This window comes from Canis lupus, chromosome 7 (genome assembly GCF_048164855.1).
Source record: "Canis lupus baileyi chromosome 7, mCanLup2.hap1, whole genome shotgun sequence".
Taxonomy (NCBI): Eukaryota; Metazoa; Chordata; class Mammalia; order Carnivora; family Canidae; genus Canis; species Canis lupus.
Genome location: NC_132844.1, coordinates 15292936 through 15317084, shown reverse-complemented (window position 1 = coordinate 15317084; position 24149 = coordinate 15292936). Strand labels below are relative to the sequence as shown.

General features: G+C 40.5%; 1 long non-coding RNA gene across 1 annotated transcript; it reads right to left on the bottom strand.

The window, feature by feature from the left end:
• Positions 1-21458: 21458 nt before the first annotated feature.
• LOC140636234 (uncharacterized) lies at positions 21459-22342 on the bottom strand. Its single transcript, XR_012033532.1, has 2 exons — positions 22192-22342; positions 21459-21828 (listed from the first exon to the last, which is right to left on the bottom strand). It is a non-coding gene; the product is annotated as an uncharacterized lncRNA (long non-coding RNA).
• Positions 22343-24149: the final 1807 nt, after the last annotated feature.

The window sequence follows — 24149 nt, the reverse complement described above, 5'->3', positions numbered from 1 at the left end:
AGTCGCAGGAAATGAGGACAGAAAAGTTTTGCACGCAGGAGAAGGAGAGGTTATATGAGGGTACCGTGGCTGTAACTGGAAGCCCTGAAACCCTGAGCGTGTTGTGACACTGTTGTGACATTTAAGAAGAGGTACACCAGACAATTTAGATTTCACTGTGACATATGCTGTATAAATTCTTTAATGTTTAGCTTATCTTGCACTAAACAGCAGAAGAATACTTAGTAAGTGCAAGTAGGTCAACATCACTTTAATTTGCATTATCAGTTCAGAAGAACATTTTACACTATATGTGTTGTGATAAAACACTGTGTCATTTCTGTCACCCGATGCAGAGTATTTTTAGGTCTTTGCACATTATGTGTAGAGATATTTGGTATTGCCTTTAATGTAACTTGCCATCTGTGTTCTAGTTTCTAAGCATTGGCAGAAGTAAGCTAAAAGCATTGGCCAAACTTCAAGGGGTTAAGATTTTTGCTAACAAATATGGACTATTTGATATGAAAACCATCATTGTTTGATATGTCAAATAAAACATTTGTCAATCAAAAGTCTTTAAGCACTGGGCTATGTGACATTTACTCTTTTATAAACCAACAAAGTCCCTGGTGGCATGCCTTTTTTCCTCTCATTTAAATAGTGGTAGGAGAACAAATCATACTTCAGGGCAAGTTGATAACTGCCAGTCACGATTCCTGCCTTGTTTACTATAATGAGGAGGGTAATAAATGCATCTGACCATTTCGGCTGGCATTTGCATAGATGAATGATTTGTCCAGTCAGTCGCTCTCCAGTGATTTGGGTCTTTTTGTCAGCACAAAGAGCATTCAGTCTCTCTGGAATTTACAGCAGCCAAGCTCTCATTAGCAAACATCCTTTACCATGAATGATTCAAATAATTACCACTGAAATAATAAACTGTTTCACAAAAACATTTTATTTGATGGCTCCAAACATCAACTTTTCTGAATTGTTGACATTCAAATAAGCCAGAGAGCTTCATTGTTAAGGAACAATGGCTCTCTTGTTAAAGGGTGGGCATTGTTTTACCTCCAATAGACCTTTAAACTTGGCCAGCTATCAAATGCGTCCCTCAAACTGCCAGCCAACATTCTGGGTAATCAGAGGGCATGTACCAGATGGAGCTGTTAAAACTTTACATATTCAAACTCCAGGAAATTTTCTTTAGATTTTCTTTTGAGGTTGCAAACCTAGAACTCCAGATTAATTAGCAGCTGCTACTTTGTATCTTTTTGCACCTAGTGGAGCCAAATAATATTAAATGTCCTCACTTATACTAAGCTATTCAAGTGCGAGTTCTTCACTGTAATGGTATTCTATGTGTATAATTAAGTGTTATTTGATATAGTTTTGGAGTTCAAACAAATGAGCAAGCAACAATTATACCTTATTATGATCTTCTCTAGTGCATAGCCATAGGGTTGCTCTCAGTGCATTACCAAATTCATAGCACCAGGCAGGCAGCAGTTCCTGTTATCAACTTTTTTCACCCTCTGCGCCATGCATAATTTAGAGAGTTTTATTAATTTTGAGCTGGTTTAATGTATGCGCATGTTCTAAAGATCTAGGTAGATTGTATGACTAAGTTTAGCTTTCATAGTGCAATTGTTTATGCATGTAAATGTCTGAAAAATATTTTCCCTCAAAGCTTAAAAAGCTATGGTTTCATTTAAATAGATTAACTTGCACATTGCACCTTCTTCCTTACCTGCAAGGAAGAATTCAGGAAGGGAACGAATGGAATATATTTCTGTGCTTTGCAAATTTCCTCATTACTTTGCTTTCACTTTCAAATTTAGACATGTTATATATAGCAAGAATGGAAAACCGTCAACAATACTGAAATACCTTGATGTTTCTACAAAATTACAACACGATGAGGGAAAATCGTGATCATCGGGACGCAAAATTTTTAAATGTTAACTTTGAGGGATAGCTTAAGGATGTTAATAATACCAAGTAGATTTTATAGACTCTATAGCCACGGTCTCCTAGAAGTCAAGGATATCAAAATTACCCTTTCAAGATGTGCTTGATATAGGCGGCCCCTTAAAATGGCATACCAGTGCTTAAGCTTCCATTTCTATCCCACAAAGATAGATGCAAACTAGAAACATAATTTGTCATACTTAAAATAATTTACTTTGCTTTATCAGGACTTTGTGCCCAAATTCTCAAGTTTCTCCTCTGCCGCTAGCTCAGAACCTTTGCCTCCGAACGGTGTGGCTTTTCTGTTTCCCATTCCCTGTGCTGCCTGCTTTGGTTGGTAATCATGGTCAAGACTACAGAGCCCATTTTTCATTTTGTTATTTGGCTTGTCAAACCAAAGGTCAAGAGATGATGAAGAAACCCTAAAATAGCCCAGGATTGGCAGATTTTCCCCTAAGTTTTCTAGTGGAATTTGGTGCTTATGAAAGTGAGGGAATAAAGAACTGACTCTAGCCATAAATCATGCAGGCGAGAGCTTTCCAAGTATTGCACGGTTTCAACTGCCTTGTGCCCAGAGGCCCAGAAATGAAAAGTGGGCATCCTACCATTAATAGTGCCATCCTCATGATCTTAGGGCTGAGGGCATGTGAGAAGAGCTTTCTGACATCGACTCATTGTTTATGATGGGAGATGTGGGCAACAAGTAAGTGCAGCCTTAACTCTTTACGTGTGACGTGACAGGATATACAAGGCGTGACTTGATACACGAGGGCTATAGGATTCCAGGATGTTAGTTCCAGGAGCGACATCAAGATCACAGTAAGCAGCAGAACTTGTACTTGAATCCAGGTCTCTTGGCAGTGAAGGCAGAGGTCATTCTCTGAGTGAGACCATAGTGATATGCCCCTGAGGCTCAAATCTTACTTGTGAGGACCTCTCTTGTTACAAACTGACACAATCACGTGCCCTATACGTACCCGAATTTCCTTTCAGGTCAATATAAATGATTCTGCACAGTGCTTGGCCAACAGGTCTTTCAGTGATGATGTGGCTCTAGATGCAGTGACAAGGATCGTTTGTGGTAGTGTTGGCAGTCCTTCCCCAGTGCTCTGAAAATTATAAATTCTCTGGTATTGTGCCACTGGAATAAGGGAATATGTATGCTCTTTTTTTTAATTTTTTTTTTTTTTTTTTTTTTTTTTTTTTATTTATGATAGGCACACAGTGAGAGAGAGAGAGGCAGAGACACAGGCAGAGGGAGAAGCAGGCTCCATGCACCGGGAGCCCGACGTGGGATTCGATCCCGGGTCTCCAGGATCGCGCCCTGGGCCAAAGGCAGGCGCTAAACCGCTGCGCCACCCAGGGATCCCCTCTTTTTTTTAAAACGCAGGGATTTTTGTTTGTTTGTTTGTTTAACAAAATATTCCAGGGACAGCTACTATCAATTGCTGAAATGTTTAAGCCCAGATCTTCAACTCACGTGGACAGAATATTATTTTCAGTTCCATTTGGAGGGGAAAAGAGAATGATCCCTGGTTCCTTTTGAAACAACTAATTCAGTCTCTTGAATTGTCCCAAAACTCTGATGTAATTGACATTGTGGTTCGGTTATAGAATTTATGTAAGACTTCCCTCCTTAATCAATGCACTGATAGGATGAAATTTTGCTTTAAGCTCTGTTATAGGCTGAATTGTGACCCCCCCCACCACCACCACCAATGCATATGTTGAAGCCCTAACCTCCAGTATCTTAGAATGTGATTGTATTTGGACCTAGGGTCTTTAAAGGGGTGATGAAGTAAAAAAAAACCTGTTGGGATGGGCCCTAATCCAATCTGACTGGTGTCTTTACAAGGAGAGGAAATTGGGACAAGAAAATATACCAGGGGTGCACTCACACAGAGAAGAGACCACTTGAGGAGGGAACAAAGAGCGCAGCCATCTGCAAGTCAAGGAGAGAGGCATCAGAGGAAACACACCCTGCCAACACCTTCATCTTGGACTTCCAGCCTCCAGAATCCTGAGAAGATAGATTTCTGTTGTTTAAGCCACCCAGTCTTTGGTATTTTGTAATGGCAACTCTCACAAAATGTGTACAAACTCCTTGAATGTATAACTTTCTCTTTCTTCTAAAATAGCCCTTATGGAGCCCTTGACCTCAGCCATATTTCCTCCCCCATCTTTTGCCTAGCTCACTCCATTCTCATCTTTCAGTTTTAAGCTTAGTTAACACCTCCTCCAGGAAGCCTTCCATCACTGTGCTGCCCTGGTCCAGCATTCCTCCGTTGGGTTCAGTTGCTGTCCCAACACTTATCCCACGGCGCCACGCAGCAAACCCGAATTAACTCTTGCAAGCAATAGCCAAGGACTTGCTCACTTGGAAGAGAAAAGAACATCTGTTATAGCTCTTAGCGGCATTGCTGGCTGTGTCTCTGTAAGGAAAACAAGAGAGTTCCGAGGACATGTGCCCTGTACTAGCTTTGGTGAAACGTTTTCCTGATCAGGACTGGTTTAAAAAGTAGAAAGCAAAAAGAGTTAGGGTAGGCAAGAAAAGTTGCAACCAAAGGGTTTTGTAAAGCCAGACATATGTCAGCCCATAAGTGGGAACAATATAAGCTAGAGAGAAATGTGGGGAAGTTCTGTTGTTAGAACGCATATGCAACGGAAAATTAGCAACTTGAGAAATAGAATAAATAGTAGTGTAAAAGTAGGATTGTTGGAGTCCTGGACTTGGGCTCTCAGGCTTGCAAAATGCCATGCCCTACCGACTGCTGGTCTCCTAGAGGCATATATACACATGTGTGTACACTCACACACACTTGCACACCTGTACACACACACACACATGTGCACGCACACGTGCGTTTAAAGGAGAAGCAAACTGGATAGTCCCAGAAGGCAGCTGTCTCTCATTAACACTTTACCTAATAATGTGTACTTTCCCTATTCAGCCTTTATTAGCTGCTTTGAGACTGTTTTTTTCATATCTGGTCCGATGTGGAAAGTCTTCTGATTGCACTTAACTAAAGCAAGAAATCCACCTACTAGAACTGCCTCCCTACCCGAAGTTCCCTGAGAGCAGAGGCTGTTTCCATGGCATCGTCAGTGCCCAGGGGCACAGGACCTCAAGCTCACTGTCCCCAGTAAATATTGTTCTTGAAGTGGAATGAACTGAATGAGGGAGAAAGAAAGAGTAAAGTCTAGAATGAGAGGAAGCAGAGAGGATGCTTTCTTGCTCTGGCTTATTCCTCAACTACTTGCCACAAACCCAAAAGCCTCTGGTGTTTGCATTTGTTCACTCTTTTTGTACTTGAACCCCTCTTGAATGACCGCGTGTATAATAGTCTTTTTTCATTTTGAAAGAGATGTATCCAAGTTTCCAGAGTTAGAATGACAAATTGTGCCCTTCCTAGCTTACTAGATAAATATACCGACATGACCCTTCCGACAACTTTTCCCATTTGACTCGAAATAGTTATCATGAAATAATTACAGATGCTCTCTCCTGTTACGTGGAATAATTGTCTCTCCCACCCCCACCCCTGAACTTAATCTCTAGGCTTTAATCATCACAAAAAATTTATTTATGCAAGGAAATAGCAAGTTATTCACTCAGCTCATTTTATTCACCATTGTCTTCTGATTTCTTCACACTACTTAATTTAGCACGTCAAGGTGAAACGATTAGTTTATCTCACCTTGACACGGCTATAGTCCACTGACAAAACACGTTTGTGACATTCTTGTTGGCTACTTCCTTTCTGGTAATAGCTACCTCCTGAATTACTTATCGGTGGATGATATTTCCAAGTCAGAATAAGTATGTGACCAGCAGGTAAATCTGGTCGATAATAAATCAGAACAAATAAGGGCATCAAAGCAAATGCCATCTCTTAGGACCACTGCACATGATAAGTGGTTGTTTCGGATCAACATCTGCTTTTACTTCTCTTGACGATAAGAAAAGCCCAATTAACACCCGCAGTTTAAAAAGATGCAACTTTTTATTTATCTAAGACTCTACTGCTAAAAACCTTGCCAGATTTACAATTCTAAAGACAACAGCTTTTTGTAAATGTGTTTTATTTGCAGTTATAATATCTATAGTTAAATCAGTTCATTAAAAATAGAGTTGTAAACTATCTCTCAAACTGCCATATTTGCGTGTTTAAAACAAAATGATTAAATCATATTCTTACACTGCATTTGGGTAGAACTGTGAAGTTGTCTAGTATTCAAAATAACGTCCTTAGTTAGGAAATCCTTTCTTAATTAGGATAGAGGTTAGGACAGTGTAATTTTATATTACACATCTAGTCACTCAAGCCAGGATTAAGTAAGTATGGTCCCTAAGCACTTCACCATGGTCGTATTTGCTACGCTTAACTGGGAAAGAGCTGTTACCTGTCTAGGTCTCAAGGCAAATGAGCAATAGGCATAGAAGCAGTAGAAAGAGTGACACCGTCTTAAGCCCAGAACAGCCCTGAACTACCCAGAGGTGCAGAGCCTTCAGTCTTGGGGAAAGCAGGTTCTTGCCTTTTGAATTATATTATTTCTTATAGCCCTACTTGGCTTAATTCTTTTTCACAAGAAAGCGAAGGGACTTTTTTCTTTTAATAAGAGCTAAAAAGACCCTAGAGTTTCCACGAGGCTCTGTTGTGGAAGAGATCCTATGAGCGAGGGGTGCATGGGCAGAAGGTGCTCTCTGGAAGGAGAGCCAGAGACCTGGGTCCCCAAGCGCAGAGCCGGCTCTGCTAATTGTGTGCTTTGGGTTTGCCTCTTAATCGCTCTCTACCTTTATGTCTTCATTGTTAAAATAGGAATACTAATAGCTGCCCTGCCTGCATAGTTGTTATGAGGATCAAATGAATTAATAAATGTGAGAGTGCTTTGGAAAAGTTAAAAGTGCCACTCAAGCGTTAGTTATTCTTATTTGGCTTTCATATTCTTCGGAAACCCCATTTATAATAAGGCCCTCCTGGAGAAGTAGCTGTTTCTTGAAATCCCATGAAAGCTTTGTCTTTGTATTATCTCTTACGGGTTCCTTTGGAAGTTCAGCAAGTCTGGCTGTTCCCTACTGTGCTGTGCATACATTGCCCAGAGCGATTCCAGGGCCGGCCTCCACAATGGGCAGTCTGCTCCGTGCACCGTCAGCTCATTGAGGATTGGTGCTATGGTGAGGAGATTAAAAATACATAGGCTATTTTTTGTGTTTTTCTGATTACAAAACTAATACTTTTTGTGTGCGTGTGGGAAAGGAAGGGTTTGTTTTACTTGCAACAAGCGTGGAGAACCAGGGATATTTACCAAAGCATGCCCCTTGAACAACAAGATTGGGGAAGTCTTAAACTAAGGAGGTACACATTCACGAAGGGGCACGATAAAGGACAATTCAGTATAGAATTGGGGCAGAAGTTATCCTAAGTCAACAGAGTCCAGGTCCTAGTTGATTAAAGTCTCCAGGGCCATCGAGGGTGGGTATCAACAGCTTTAGGGCTCCAGTCAGTTCTGTGTTCACATACTTAAAGGAGTTTCCTGCAAACAGGATGCAAGAATATGCATTACGTTAATCTTTGCTTTTGAAAAGGCAATGGGAGTTTTACTACTGATTTATTGTCTCTTATATGGTTAGGCTATCTCCTGGCCTGATAGTGGCTGTCTTTATATTCTTTTGTTCCCTTAAAATTTTTAACTCTAGAGGTCTATTTTTCTACAACTTTAACATACTTCAGGGGTTCTGCAAAAAATGGGCTTGGGCAGGTAGCATGCATCTTGAGAGAAAAGAACAAAACTGGAGGTATCACAATCCCAGATTCCCAGATACACCACAAAGCTGTAGTCATCAAAGCAATATGGTACTGGTACAAAATAGACACAGACCGATAGAACAAAATAAAGAGCCCAGAAATAAGCCCACATTTATATGGTCAACTAATCTATAACAAAGGAGGCAAGAATAAGCAATGGGGAAAAGACAGTCTCTTCAACAAATAATGTTAGGAAAACCGGACAGCTACATGCAAAAGAATGAAACTGGACCCACCTTTTAGCACCATGCACTAACATAAATTTAAAATGGACCGAAGACCAAAATATGAGGCCTAAACCCATAAAAACCCTGGAACAGAATATAGGCAGCAATTCTCTGACATCAGGCGTAGCACTGTTTTTCTAGGTAAGTCTTCTAAGGAAAGGGACACAAAAGCAATAATAAACTATTGGGATTACATCAAAATAAAAAGGATTTGCACTGCAAAAGAAACCATCAACAAAATAGAAAGACAATCTGCAGAAGGGGAGATGATATTTATACATTCTTAATAGAACATTTTGAATTGACAGAAACTCACAAAGAGAGAATGTAAGTTACCTACTACCTCAACACCAATCCTTCAATCCTACTACCTACACATAATTATTGTCAATATTTTGATACATGATCATGCATGGCCTTCAGGCCTCTTTCCATATATACATAATACAGTTGTGTATTTGGAAATATACATGTCATTAGGGACCATTTTTCAGCAGATAGGGACCAGATGTTTGTTACTTCCCCCTCTCCCCATCCTTATGTTGAAGTCTTAACTCCCAACATGACTATTTGGCAACAGGGCTTTTAGGAGGTAGAGTTAAATGAAGTCATAAAGGTGGGGTCCCAGCCCAATAGGATTAGTGGCCTTTTTAAAAACAGGCACCAGAGAGACAGTCCCCTCTCCTCCTACCCCTCTCCCGCTGCTCTCTCCTCTCTCTCCCCACCACATGAGGACACAACGAGAAGGCAGTGGTCCTCTGCAAGCCAGGAAGACAGCTTCATCAGATACCAAATTGCCTGGCACCTTGATCTTGGATTTTCAGCCTCCGGAACTGTGGGAAATAAAGTTTTGTTGTTTAAGCCACCCTGTTAGTGGTTTGTGTTCTAATAGCCTGAGCAGACCAAAACATGCGTATTATACACTGCTTTATCATTTATTTTTTTCACTTAACAAGTAGATGATGAACATTTCTCTGGGCATTAACTATTCTACACTGTGATTTTTAATGCTTAAAATATGACAAAAAAATAGATGCAACCTAAATTTTTAATAATCCCTATTGGACATTTTAATGATTTTCAATTTGGGGTTATTATAAATACTGTTGTAATGAATACCCTTGGATATTTATCTTTTTTACATAGCTCTCATTCCTCAAAGTAGAACTGCTGGATCAAAAGGAATGAATATTTTAAAAGTTTTTGATATATGTATTAAAATGTCCTCCAGAAAGATTGTATCAATTTATACTTCTACTGACAGTTATCTGAGGTTTCCTACTATCAAGAACTCCCACCAACAATAGGCACTATCACTGTAAAATGGTATCTGTTGATCTGAAGGCAAAGAGGTATCTCATTGCTATTTTAATTTGTATTTTTAATTCCTAAATTAATGAATTATATTTTTGGGACATTCTTTAAGGATAGCAAGGAAAGAATGTCACTCTTAACATATAAATATTAACAATTTTATTATTAAAATTCTAATTTTTCAATATGACATATACCTTACCACTTGTAGAGCACACCTAATCTACTCACCAACCCTGCAGCTTCCTTTTTTTTTTTTTTTTAAGATTTTATTTATTTATTCACAAGAGACACACACACACACAGAGGCCGAGACACAGGCAGAGGGAGAAGCAGGCTCCATGCAGGGAGCCTGATGCAGGACTCAATCCCGGGTCTCCAGGATCATGCCCTGGGCCAAAGGCAGGCGCTAAACCGCTGAGGCACCCAAGGATCCCCAACCCTGCAGCTTCTAATACAACTTCGCTGCTTTACTTTTCATGATTTTTAGAAGAAATATGGAATTTTTATAGGTTTTATGGAAGCTGGAATTTATGTCTAAATTAGCCTTAGAGAAACTTCTAGGAATCCTTAATACAGAAGATTATGGAATGTTTCAACGTAAATGATGCTGGTAATACAATAGGGTCTTTAAAATAGGTCTGTTTAATTTTACTACCTGGCTATTTTTTTCCACATGCCCTATATATCCATTCTTACTCTTCATTATGACATATACCAGGTGCTAAATAAATATCTGTTAGATCATTGAATGGATTAATGAGGGAATAATCTATTGTTTTCTCACTTTAAATTGAAGCAAATTGTATCTATTCTAAAACAATTCTACCCATTTCTATTCCCATGGCATCCTCCTTTACGTTCTTCTCTGCTATGATAAATTCTACTTCTTTTCTTGCACTATCTCCTGAAAGTCCCTCTTTCTGGAAACTATTGGACGGCTAAAGAGTCAAGGAATTGTGCTTCTCATGCTCTAACTCTGGCCAAGTCTTCTGCTGAGTTTCAAAGTAACAAGGGATAAAATTAAGGAAAGCATGAGTCACAATTTCTCTAAGTCACATGGAGAACAAATGACATGGTGAGTTCCCACTTTATTCTTTTGTTCAATCAGAATTCGCCATAGAAAATTTGCCCTAAATTGGTCTTGGAAAATTTATTGTTTATTTTTTTCAGCCCATTACCCCTAGAGGCTTTTTTTAATCTTTATTTTCTTTTACTGAGACTAACCTTGATCTACCCTCCACTTTTGTCCACTCCCAGTGAAAATATCTTTTCTAAAAATTGGTGTCTGTTTTACAGTCGTTTGTGAAGAGGCAATTGCTGAGAGATCTGTCATAACATTTTTGATACAGTTAAAAAAGAGTTAAAAGAAATTTTCTTCAAAAAGACCAGTACAAAAGTACTCCTACATGTACTAGGCTTTCAGATGCCTCAAATATTTTCATGAATGAAAGCCCTTTTGGTTATTTTCATTATAGGGGAAATTCTTTTGTGGAAAATTCAAACCAACAAAGAAAGCTCAGATTGCAGTTCTAACATTTTTCAGCAGAGTTGACCAAACATGAGTCCTAAATTGACGTATTATGAACACAATAAATAAGGTTTTAAAGGCTGGCTAGCACTGCAAAGCTTTTTGAAACAGACCTCTCCTTTATGTATCTATCTTTCTGGGAGTTCATGGATCATGAGAGGACATGGAATTCGAAAGCCTCTGGTTATTCTTACAATGGCCACAGCTAATGGACAGCTGGGCAGCAAGGGTCGGTCACTTCCTGTAGAATCATCTGTGATGAATCATCCTGGTTGCCAGCTTGGGAGTGCAGGAGCTCTTACATTGCCGACTAGAGTTATTAAAAGACTGCACTGGCATTGTAAAAGGTTAATTGCTAATGGATAAACAATTCAACCCAAACCATTTCTGTTGAATTCCTACTTTGTACAAGACACAAAGATAGTAGTGTTGGCAGCTTTGACATGAGCAGGGTGGTGTTGGTGATGGAGGTGGAGGTGGTGGTGTGTGTGCCTGTGAGGGAAAGAGAGTTACAAAGAGGAATGACCTAATCTCTGCCCTCAAGTGTGGAAATACTATAATGGAGGCAAAGCTAGGGGCTGTGGGAGCAAAGAGATGGGAGATACGTATTCTAAAAGATAGGGGACAGGTATGAATCACACAGAGGAGCCTAGTCAATGGCTCTAGTATTACGGTTTAAAAGATCAAAATTGAACTCCATGAAGTGGGTCAAGAGGAAGTGAATAGTTTCAGAAAGAAAGCGGTCTTGTAGGTGGCCAAAGAAATACAGCTTCCACAGACTAAGGATTAATTAATGAGCGAGAGGGAGAGAGAGACAAAAGAGACACACACACACACACACACACACACACACACACACACACAGAAAATGGCAGAAATCTCATTGTAAAAGAACCAGAATCTGGAAAAGCCCAAGCCATTTAGTGAGACCTACCTTCTTTCATGTTCTCATCTGTAATAATCTACCCACATATAGAATGTCTGCTCCACCGCTAGAGTGCAAGCTGCAAGGAGGCAGCCAATTTGTCTGTTTTGTTAATTGCTCCCCAAAGAGTATATGACACTAGTAAACACATAAAAATACCAGCAGAAAGAATATGTGAACATATGTGATAGATGACTTATAGAACCACAAGGGAGGCCTGTGTTCCAGAAGCTGGGGTTTGAGGACATACACCCCCCCAACACACACACACACACACACACACACACACACACATCATTATCAGGTGGTAGCATAAATCTGTGAACACCAAACTGCTAGAAATGTGTGGGCTAGCAGGAGATTGATTAGCATTTCTTTCTATTCTCCTGGATTGGCGTCTAGGACCCTACTACACTGCCATGAACCCATGGTACCGCATTATAAGGAAAGCAGAAAACACAATTAGAAACAAATGCCATCTTTGGAGCTTATTAAGAGTTAGTCCAGTTGGTTTTACTCCTACAGGGCTGGAGATTCGAAGGGAACACCAGAATCAGAAGCCATCAACTCATTTGGGAGTGCTGCGTGTGGGTCTTCTGAGACGGCAGGGTGAGGAGGGAAGGCTAAGACATGAGACTAGACTTTCACCACGTGCTGTGGCAAGAATGATTGAGCTCCCCATGGATCAAACACATACAGCAAAGGTAGGTAGGCAGAGGTCTGGAGTGAGAGGACACCAGAAGCAAGAGGTAGTGGGGCCTATTGCTGGAGATGAGTGTGAAAGGGTTGCAAGGGATTGAGCTGAGTGGACTTCCCAGGTCAGGGCATTGTGCAGTAGAGACGTGTGACCTCCCTGCTTCTTGGAGAAGACTTGGAACAACTCCTGGCCTGGATGCTCTCCCAGTGACGACCACCCTTCATTCATCAGACTAACTTCTCTGGACTCGTCGATCAGGTCAAATGTCAATTCCTCAGAGAATGCCAGACAATAATTATCTTTGTCATTTGTGATTAATGGCTGTCTTCTCTTCTAGACTGTGGTATTCTCAAGGGCAAAGGACCCTGTGGCTCCAGCTCACTGTGGCCTTCCACTGCCCAGCTGTGTGCTTGGCATGGAGCTGCAGCCTGATGGCCAAGGGGGGCCAGCTCTAGGTTTGGACTGCTTATCTGAACACTAGTGTCAGATTTTCTAACTGCACTGCTTCCCTAGGCCTCAGTCCCCTCACCTATAAAATGGGTAAAGGGATGCCTGGGTGGCTCAGTGGTTGAGCGTCTGCCTTCGGCTCAGGGTTCCCAGGATCGAGTCCCACAACAGGCTCCCATCAAGGAGCCTGCTTCTCCCTCTGCCTATGTCTCTGCCTCTCTCTATGTGTCTCTCATGAATAAATAAATAAATCTTTTAAAATAAATAAATAAAATGGGGTAAAAAGCACACTGACGCGATAGGGTTACTGTGAGGATTAAATGAGATCATACATGGAAAGTATGTGGCTTCGTGCCTGACACAGTTATGATCCACAAGCTAGACAACTTTTGCTTTTTATGACTGGCATTCAGTAAGTATTTGCTGAATTGAATTAACAGGAGCCAACAGTCTTGGGGGCTTACTGTGCCAAGTACCGTGGAAATGCTTTACATTTACTTTTTCTTTCCATCCTTCAATCCCTCCCTGAGAAAAAGGTACTACTCTCACCTTGATTTTACTGATAAGGAAGCTGAAGTATGAAGAGGTTATGAAACTGACTCAAAGTCACACTGTGGCTCAATTGGTGAAAACAGGTTAAGGTGCATCCCAGACCATGACATATATTGTCGGTCTCCAACGGGTTTGCTGTCAATGCTGCTTTATCTTCAGCACTGTCTTTTCTGGCCAAAACCAGAACTGTTAGCAAACAGCCCATCTTATATGAAAACATTTATTTTATATGGCTATGTACTGAAAGTAGATAATTTTCAAAAGCACAAATAGTCAAGGGAACTTCCTCTGTGGTCACATTTATTATTTCTCATAATTTGGTCACATTTATTATTTCTCATAATTCAATAAAATATGTCATTTGCATCAAGGTCATTTTGCTATTTGCTTTTATTGGACACAGGCAAATTTAGACGCTACTTTAAAATCTGCAAACCTTGAAGTGCATAATCATCACAGCATTGATGTAAATATAAATCACTTAAAATATATCAGAGTAGGAATTCTAAGAAAGTTTGACTGAAGAAAACATCATAGACATCTATATTTGGCTATGTTTACATCTACCTATGTAAATAAGTAACTTTCTATTCATACTCATAAATATTGAATTCAGCAGTACTTTATCTTTGCATTCTTACCTTTGAATGGCGCTCACACATTGCTCACTCGAAAGTTTAAAAAAAAAAAACTTAAAAAAAAAAAACAAAAAAAAAACTTTAGAAAGTAGTCCACCTAAAGCATTTGACTCAGAAAGCTAATAATTTTTTCCAGTTGTTTAAATCATCACCATACAGTGGTGCACAGTGTTTCCTTCTAAGTCTCATCTTTATTAAATGCACAGAAATTCAGTAGGCTGAAAGGTTAGGAGCTCAAGCTCTTGGGTTATACTCACCTGGATTCAAATTCTGACATGACTTAGTCAAGATATTTAAGTGGCATAATCCCTAGTGTCTCCATCAGCAAAATGGGATAATAATAGAATTTACTTCCCAATGCTATTATAATCATTAAGGAAGATAATAAGAGGGCACCTGCATGGCTCAGTCAGTTAAGCATCTGCCTTGATCCTCAGGTCATGATCCCAGGGTCCTGAAATGGAGCCCCTCATCAGGCTCCCTTCTCAATGGGGAGTCTGCTTCTCCCTCTCCCTTTCCCTTTACCCCACCCCTCCCCACTGTGCTCTCTTTCTCTCTCTCAAATAAGTAAATAAAATATTTTAAATATATATATATATTTTTTTTAAAAGATTTTATTTATTTATTTATAAGAGACAGAGAGAGAGAGGCAGAGACACAGGTAGAGGGAGAAGCAGGCTCCATGCAGGGAGCCCGATGTGGGACTCGATCCCAGTATGCCGGGATCATGCCCTGGGCTGAAGGCAGGCGCTAAACTGCTGAGCCACCCAGGCATCCCTAAAATATATATTTAAAGAAAATAATATAGCAGGTCCCCTTATTCATGGGGATATACTCCAAGACCCCCAGGGGACACCCAAAACTACAGACAATATGGAGCCCTATATATACTCTGCTTTTTCCTATACATACATTCTTATGATAAAATTTAACTTATAAAATTAGGCATAGTACGAGATTAACAACAACAGCTAATAATGAAAATAGAACAATTATAATAATATAATAAGAGTTATGTGTATGTGGTCTCTCGGTCCCTTTGGTACCATGCTCCCCTTCTTCTTGTGGTGGTGTGAGATGATACAATGCCTATGTGATGAGATGAAGAGAATGACGAAGGCATTGCAACTTAGCATTAGCTACGATTGACCTTCTGCCAATATCTCAAAAGGAGCATCTGCTTCCAGACTGCCGCTGATCTCAAGTAGCTAAAATTGTGGGTAAGATTGGACTACTGTAGTTGTGAGGGGCTGAATGGTGTTAACCTACATTTAGAAAAATAACTTCCAACTATATCTTTTAGTGACTCCCATACACCACTTGGTAGATGTTTAAGTAAATTGAATCAAAATTCAGAAGGTGAACTGTTTAGAGTCAAACAAAATAGTCTTAGTATGAGTTGCTATTTAGTTTTTCCCCCAACACATTCAAGGACTGGTTGTATAGGACTCAACCGGAAAGGTTTTGAAAATTTAGGATTCTGGTAACTCTGAAAATTCTGATTCCGTCAGAAGGTGTGATATTAGGCCACGAATGCATATTTGTAAAAGCCCCTCCAGGGATTATTCTGGTGGACAGCCAGGTTACAGACCATTACCAATGGTCAACTCAATAAAAAATTTCCCCTAGTACTTCCATTGGCGGATGAATGCCCCATAGATGGAAAGCAGATCCCACGAGTTTCCTGGTTAAAGACTGTCCATATCACAGCATCTGCAGCCTCATTCCAAAAATGAGTTTTTCAACTCTCTAAAGGTATGGCCAATGAGAAGAAGTCCCCAAATGGCATGAGAGAGACCAGAGGGAAGGGGACCTGAGCCTGAGCATTTTCCAAGGCGTCAGTGCCCCCAACACAGGAAACAGCAGCTCCTCCCACCCAGCGATTGAACTGAGTGGCATGCAGCCCAAAGGAGACACGCACCCCCACCTCCTCATTGGATTTCTGCTCTCCTGGATCTCCCTGTGCCATCTATCACAAAGGCGGTCAATAAATACTCATCAATTAATTATTGTAATCTTAGAGTCAGCCTCCCATTACAGCAGCCCATTCTGCGCCTCACCTCTGGGATGTGAATTTAGCCAACAAAGTTGATTTAATGACCATGCCTCCCCATTGAATCCTTTGAAAAACTGCACACATTTTATTTCTCCCGCCCTCAGGCCTCCTTTCTCCAGCCATGTGTGCTCATCCCCTGCCACACGCCCTCCTCTTCCTTCCTGCTTTTGTCACGCCTGCAGGCACGCCATGGAGTCATGTGCTCTAGGGTATAAATAACAGACCAACATTCATCTCTGTGGTGGCAGAGAAGCTGCTGCCACTTTTTCTTTTTCTTTTTTCTGGAAACCTGCCTTTGGTGTGACAGTATACTACAGCAGTTTGAAACATTTTCACAAAACATTTCTGAGTGAAGCAGGGAGAGGAGATGGGGAAGTGAAGATACTGCTGTGGCCTTCACACATCAGTTTATAACTTGCCTAAATATTTGTCATCATGTCAACAGCACTTAAACGTGAGCCAATAATTCATTTCAATCCAGATCTGTATTCTCTGAAGTGCTCTTGGGGGAAAAAGTTGCTCAGTGCTTCTAAACTTTTATTCCTTTATCACTGGGAAAATACTTATTTTTTACTTATTTAGGATCTTCTTTAAGAATCTATAACGAAGATGTAAATTCTCACAGAGCAGGCAACGTGTCTGGTGTTGCTCACCATTGAATCCCTCATAGTAAGCCAATGACTGATAGTAGTAGGGGCTTTATTATTATTATTTTTAAGAGTTTATTTATTTCTTCGAATGAGACACAGAGAGAGAGAGAGAGGTAGAGACATAGGAAGAGGGAGAAGCAGGCTCCCTGTGGGTATCTCGATGCAGAACTCGATCCCAGGACCCTGGGATCATGAACTGAGCCAAAGGCAGATGCTCAACCACTGAGCCACCCAGGTACCCCAGTAGGGGCTTTAAAAAAAAAAAAAAAAAAAAAAAATATATATATATATATATATATATAAATCAGGGAAGACACACTTTAGAAGAGTGTTGGGGGACTAAAGAAGACAGATTTGGGATGCCTGGGTGGCTCAGTGATTGGGCATCTGCCTTCGGCCCAGGGCATGGTCCTGGAGTCCCAGGATCAGGTCCCACATCGGCCTCCCCACAGGGAACCTGCTTCTCCCTCTGCCTCTCTCTCTCTGTGTCTCTCATGAATAAATAAATAAAATCTTAAAAAAAAAAGAAGACAGATTTTTTGCAAGGCCATTTCAAGGAGAGAGAACCCTCAAAAGATGGAAAAGTCTTTTCTTCTAGTGTATACAGAGAGAGGGGAAAGAGACAGTAGGGGAGGGAAGAAGGGGAAGTAAAGAGAGAGAGGGAAGGAAAGAAGGGGGAGGGAGGGCAGGAGAGACAGTGGGGGGAGAGAGAGGGGTGGAGAGAGAGAAAGATGGAGGCCGAGAGAGTGTGGAGGGAGAGAGAGAAGAGAGAGAGGAGGAGGGAGAGCATAATAACATGAAGAGGACAGTAGAGTATTCAAGCAAAGGAATCATGTTCTCTTCGCCTTTGTTGCCCTTGATAACAAGGGGAGTGTAGATAACAGATATGTACTTCAAATAGAAGTTCCTGCAATTGCTCCTCACCCCTGCCCCCCACCGCCATGTTAGCCTGACATGGTTTATAAGGCCCCACATGACCTCGTCCCTGCCCAGCTGTGCAGCTTCAGGCCCATCTCCACCATCCCTTCACAAGTGTGTACATTCCAGCCATTCTGAACTTCCTTCACATTCTCTTGGGTATGGGCATTGGCATATGCTACACTATCTGCCAGGAACACATTCCACCCCTTCACGAGCCAATTCTTTCGGGCCTTTAGGTATCTGCTTACATGTCACTCCCTCCAGAAGTCTCTCCAGGCCTTTGGGTTGGACTTCCTTTCGAGGTTTCCCTGTTCTGGCCTCTCCTAGATTGGTCCGTGACTGCTTGCGTAGCTGCCTCTGCTGAGGCCATAGGCTCCAGGGGGCAGTGATCAAGCCGATGTTGTTCACCGTTGATTTTTCAGCACTGAGCACAGCCTGACACACAGTCCATAAATGTTTAGTGAAGGAATGAAAGAAACAAAGAGGAAGGAGGGAATTCTCAGCCTGAGCCAACAGCAAGGGGCCATCTCAGCAAAGAGATGGTGGCTACACTGAGTGGAAGTTGCTTTTCCTGGCCTCTCTTAAGATCCATTTGGTGGAGTCCCAGAGGATGTGGGGAGGTGAACCTGATACAACTGAGCCCGAATTATGTGTAGGAAAGAAAAGAAAGAGTAAATGATTGCTAATAAGACTAATAGGTTTTGAAAATCAAAGACTATTTCCAATTAACACACTCATTTCTAGCTACGTATGTTACGAAGCAGCTCTTTTTGAATAAAATTGTCACTTAACATCAGACAGAAGTTCTTATTTCATTTTTAAAGCTTTATCCTGGCCGATGAGGAAAGAATAGGCCAACCAACATAATTCCATGCAACGATTTCGTACAAAATTTAAAAAACAAATAACTTGATTTTAGTGTATAGAAACAATCAAAAAGAAAGTCTTTAATTCATTTTAAGACTTGTGTTTTGAACATGGAAGTTTTTCCAGCTGGGAGCTATTACCTTGGTTTCTGCCATCTATACTCCTATCTCCAATGCTTACATGCTTGGGGTACTGTCCCAACAAGAACTGTTTTTTTTTGTTTTTTTTTTTTTTTTTTTTTAATCCTGGTTGAAAAAGAGGGACAAATCAAGTCATAGTAATGACGGTGACCCAGATCGGGAGATACCAAAAATGTCCAGACTGCTTTGATTTTCTCATTCCAGTGCCAAGTAATTTTGGGTTGTGTCTTTTCTACGAAAAGGCTTTCAGTTTCACTGCATGAATATAGTGTTGATGTAGCATGCACTTGCCACTGGGGAGACCACAGTCCTGGATGTCCCAAGCACTTGGGGCTCCTGTCTCACTTGGCTACTCCCCTGTTACCTGATGAGAGTTATTTATTTGAATTTTCTTCCCTCATTTTTTCATCTATAATGGGAAATTTTCTTAGGATTTTTTTGCAGTCCACCCATCTTATTTCAAACTCTTACATGATCTGTTTAAGATTTTAACCATTTTGTGTTTCTCTATCACTTAATTGGTTAAGGGCTTTGCAAATAAAAATCGATTGTCCAGAGATTCAAGAAAAGAAAAACCTGGCTGAAAGCATTAATTTAATGAGGATATCTGTTATCTGCAATTATCTATTTGATATCATCAACTGCTTCATTAGAGGGGAAAAACTATGTCGAATAATTCTTTGAATGCTACCAAAGCACTTAGCACATAAATATCCTAATAATACTCATTGATACACTATTCTAATTCTTTGAATGCTACCAAAGCACTTAGCACATAAATATCCTAACTAATACTCATTGATACACTATTCTAAGAATACTTGGCATTAATCAAATATCCTTTATCAGCCTATGATCATTTTTCATCTATGGGATAAGAAATTAGCTGATGAGATTTAATTGATATAGGAATCACCAAGGTAAACCTTAAAAAAATATGGGGTTTCAAGAAACGGAAGAATGGAATAAAAACATCCCATTAAAAAAAGATGCTAGTAATGCATTAAATGTCATACCTTTGAAATTACCTTGTTTCTTAATTAGAATTCTTCAAGCATATCAATTGAACTTGTCCTCACTGAGAACCACACCCTAGGCAAATTCAAAGCATGGAAGGGAATTATTTTCTAGTTAATGGAGCATGTAAGTTTATTTTAATATTCAAGGTTATGATGGGTGAAATGTAAACTGAGAACTTTTCCTTTTTATCACGGGTCATGGTATAATAGCAGTACTTACTTTATGAAATAAATGTCCAATTACCATAAAACAAATGGAAGGTCATTACATTTTACTTGGCTTTTGTATGCAGTCTATGAAATGTGTTTCCTTACAAATTGGCATGCTGTAATACTTTGTGTTTGTAGTCAATCCGGGGAGCCCAGCCTTATCTTTTCCTCATTACAAACCACATGGGCTCCATTCTAGCGGCGATAACTTAAGTCTTTCTCATCACTGAACCTTTGCATTAACCGTTCTCTCGGCTTAAAATGACTTCTTCAATTCTTCCACCAATCTACAAACCTTTTCTTCTTCAAGACATTTCGGAAACTCATCTCTCCCACATATTCCTTCCCTATGTCTTCTTTAACCTTTTGTAATAATACATATGTGAAGCTTGGGTCAGATATCCTTTTTCGCTAGATAACCCAAGTAACAAAGAAGTCCCTTATTTTGGCCTGAGAAAAGATTCCTGGTTCCGGCTCTCTACGTGTTTGTCTTTTGGGTGAGGGTTTTAGGGATGGAAGGGGACTACTAGTTAGCAGTGTGTGTGGCTCAGTGTTAGTTAACATCCTTGGGACAGAGTTTGCAGTATATCCCAATATTACCCTTCACTGTAGTGGGTCCTTGTAATTGTGTGCTTCTCGCATTTGCATTTGCCTGTCTCCACCATTAAATTCTATTTACTTCTTCCATTTATGATGAATCTTTTGAAACCAACAGTGATAGAATTACCATGTGTTTCTCAGAGGAGGAGTGAGGATTCATTGGTTGATGATGCCAAGGTCACAAACTCAATTGTCTTCACAGCCCAGGCAAGTTACATAAATGTGCAAAGAGACACAGTGTTAGACAGGGAGCAGAGGCTATGTAAGCTAGAGGGTACCTGCCCAGCCTAGAGGCATTCAAATGCAAAAATTCACAGCACCCCTGCCAGTCCAATTTGGCCTTCCAGTCACTAGTTTGCAACCCCTGATGCCCTTATTTCTTGCTCTGAGCCTGTGAGGTATGTTGGCGGTGACAGGGAGATTAGCTACATTTTATTGGTGAATGAATTGAGACACAGAGTAGTAACTTTATAGAAGCCACACAGGAAAATCAGCTTCATGCAGATGTCTTGTTCAAAGAGAATAGATTGCAAAAAAGGTGAAATAAAAAAGTATGATCTAAGACCTGGGAGTGAATGAGTAAACCTAATTCCTTTAAAGGAAAATATTCTAATATTTGGAGGTGGTTTTTCAGTATATTCGGTAAGTCTTAAAAACATAATGAAAAAAAAAAAACCATAATGAAATCAGCTAGTCCCTTTACTGTGATTTGGATATATTTACACATACATACACATGAACATAGACACACACTCACACATTTATTTTTATGATTAAATCCTAATTACCCTGGGAAATTTGGCAGCTTGTCCTTCCTAGGAGATTTTGGCTAATACGTGAACTACTTTGATTTATAGGAAACCTAATTTTAAGGGCAGGATTGTTCCTTGCCTAGATATCCTGCAGGTTTTCTTCAAGATGATGCTTTATTTACTGTTGTTACTCTTAGTTGTGATGGGAAAGGAAAGTTGGGAAAGAGATCCCAGAATCCACTATCTAATGTGAACGCTTTGAAATTTTTATTCACTTCTACTCCAAGCTGAGAAGTAGGCAAAGCATATTCTGCAAATCAAGCCCGTTAAAATTCCACTGCAAAGTGTGGACTTGAATGACTGCAAGTGGAGCTGTCAGTTCGTACAGGCATCACTGTCAAGGAGCCGTGTCATCTGTCAGTGTCGGTTCCAGCTCACTGTTCCACATAGAGGGAATGCACTGTTGCCTCCCAATTGATAACACGCTGCCAGAAGCATGTTACTTTCTCATCCGTCTTCTTGTAGCTGTCAAAAATGGAATCCATTAATTAGTTTGTTCTTGTGAATTTTAGTTGTTCTAAAGACATGTAAATTTCAAAGTAAGACAAATAAAAATCCCAACCCAAACCATGAGGCCAATAAGGGCTCAAAATCCCAAAGTGGCAGCTCTTGCTACAGTGGTGAGAACTGACCAGCTAAACTCTGCCTTAAGTGAATGTAATGATGTGGCTAGTTTCCCATCCCTTTTAATGAGAGCATGTTTCCCAAGGCAGCAGAGGGATGGAGAGTTCGAGCAAAAGGCGGGAGACGCCCTGAACATGGCTCTAACTAGTCAGGCAGTTTGACACAACTTAGGGAGCCTGGTTGCTGCTGCTACTGCATGATTACCTTTTTGTATGTTATTCCTCTCCAGTGGCTTTCAAAAAAAGTTTGATGGGCTTTATTTCCCTCATTTTGGTGGTCCCAGAAAGCCTAGGCAATTCCATAAACTCCATATACTTTAGACAGGGTGCCTCATGTGTAATTCACTTCAGCATTCCAATATACAGTATATCTGTGAATTGAAGGAATATTCTATAAGAAAGTTGAAACAAATATATTGAACAATCTTTATGTCTGGTGTAGTATATTGCAAAAATGAGTATGGTTCAGCTTAACCCAATTTTTTCTCTCTCCATCTTTTCGAGTCAGTGATAAAGGATCCCACTGACAGTAAATTATTTTATTCTTTTCAATTCAATAAGCATTTATTAAGTGACTACTCTGTGTAACTCACTGTGCTAGGTACTCTGGGAAATACAAAAATGATTAAAATACAGCTTGAGTCCTCTGGAAGCTCATGCTTTAGAAGAAGAGGCAGCTGCACACACGAAGAGCCCTAATTCAAGATAGACTGCAGGAGTTTACTGAAGAATGGGCTGGAGAAGAGAGGAAAGAGAGATGAGCTCTCTCCGGGAGGGATTCCTGGAGTGGGCAGTGTGCAAGCAAAGATTTGAAAGAAGGGACCGGTCTTCACATGGCTGTAACGTCCTCATGTTTAAAGGCTATGCCACATATGGAGGGAAAAGTATACACCAAAGCAGTGAGTCTGCAAATGACAAGGAAGACTAACCTTGCACAGGTGGAGATGTGCGGGGAAGAACTTTCCAGCATGAGGCCTGCCCTAGTGTGGTGCAGGGAGGACTCCGGGACAGAGACATCCTCCTAGCCTTTTACTAGCAGGTGCTCCCTTTGTGAAAAATGTATGAAGAAGTAGTTGCTTAGGATTACATCTCATGACTTGTAGCATAAATAAGTGTAGCATAAATAAATATAACCAGAAGTATCTGAGATTTTTTTCAGATTTAGGTTTGCTCATCTCCAGCCAGGATATAATAGGGAAAAATATGGTCACTCGAATGAATGGAAAAGAAGGTAAAAAATAATTTAGCAGAATCTTTTTTAAGAGCATCAAAACATTTAGGGAATTTCTGATTCTTTTCCAGCAAACAGCACGGACGGTCAGGATTATTTTAAGGCCCTGCAGAGAAGGGACTTGGTTTTGCTCATTGCCGAATCCCTCCAACTCAGAAGAGTACATGGCTCGTGATAGGGAATTCCAGCAACATCTGTTGATGGCCCTTTTCACAAAACCTATCAGTTGTAGCTCAGCCAGGTCTCAAAAGTAGAACAAACACTGCTCTGCTCAGCCGCATGCTCCCCCTACACAGGAGCGCTAGCTTTAGTTGGAGGCGAAATGCTATGAGGAAGACAAGAACTTTTTCCTAGGTGTAAAATATGGACATTTGCCGATTTGGCCAAAGTTCTTTCTTATGACTTGAGCAAAACAGATTTAAAAGGAAAGAAAACTTAAACCAATAGCTTAGAAAAATGAACTAGGACAAAGGACTTTTGCTAAAGCCAAGAATGATCGAAAATGCTAAGTTTCTTGCTATCAAACTCAATCAAGAAGGTCATACCCGGAATGAGGTGAGATGGGCAACTATTTGGTTAATTCAGTCCCCCTCTGGTCCATTTTAATTCAGTGAGCAAAGTGTATTTTGTATGAAGAAAACTAGTTTGACTTTCTTCACATGAAAATAAACCAGGTGACGGTAACAGGGCCCATCTTGGTATTGACAGGGGGAGGATGTTGATCAACTGCTTCACTGATTCAGCTGCAGATAATTTACAGGTGCTTCTGAGTCCAGAGGAGTCCATGTGGTAACCTCTCTAACCTGAAACAATGGGGGTCCCACCTAAGAAACATTAGTATCTGTTAAGGGCAGAGCACAGATATAGGCAGGAGCAATATGTCATCTATTGTACATCTACCCTTAAGAGTGGGCCCTGGGTGCAGATTCCTG